This window comes from Orycteropus afer, unplaced genomic scaffold (assembly GCF_000298275.1).
Source record: "Orycteropus afer afer isolate SDZICR_OR568_19922 unplaced genomic scaffold, OryAfe1.0 scaffold00641, whole genome shotgun sequence".
NCBI lineage: Eukaryota > Metazoa > Chordata > Mammalia > Tubulidentata > Orycteropodidae > Orycteropus > Orycteropus afer.
Window position 1 is genome coordinate 289,782 of NW_006922228.1, and position 685 is coordinate 290,466.

The following is a 685-nucleotide window of genomic DNA, read 5'->3' on the forward strand; positions in this document are numbered from 1 at the left end:
GACTTCTTTCTTCCTTTTTAATGTAGACATTTACTTCCATGAATTTCCCTCTGAACACTGCTTTTACTGCATCTTATACGTTCAGGACCATAACACTCTTAAAGAGTATTGTTAATTTATTTTATAGAATGCTCCTCAATTTGCATTAATCTGATGTTTTGTCATGACTGCATTGAGATTATTCATTTCACAAGAATACAATAGAAGTGATGTTATGTACTTCTCAGGGCATTAAATAATGATGTAGATATAATTTATCACAGGTGATATTAATTAGCATTCTTCACTTGGTGTCTTAGGCTGGGTTCTCTTGAGAAGCAGAACCAGTGGTGAGGGGAATACTGAAATTATTGTGGACTACCAAAAGAATGAACAAATCTGTCCTGGAGGAAGTGCCACTGGAATGCTCCTTGGAAGCAAGAATGGTCAGACTTCATTTGACCTACTTTGGTCATATCATCAAGAGGGATCATTCCCTGGAGAAGGATATCATGTTTTGTAAAGTGGAGAGTCAGCAAAAAAGGGGAAGGCCCTCAATGAGATGGATTGACACAGTAACTGCAACAGTGGGCTCTGGTATAGCAAGGATTGTGAGGCTCACACAAGACTGGGCAGTGTTTTGTTCTGTTGTACATAGGGTTGGCATGAGTCAAACCCAACTCCACAGCACTTAACAACAAATATA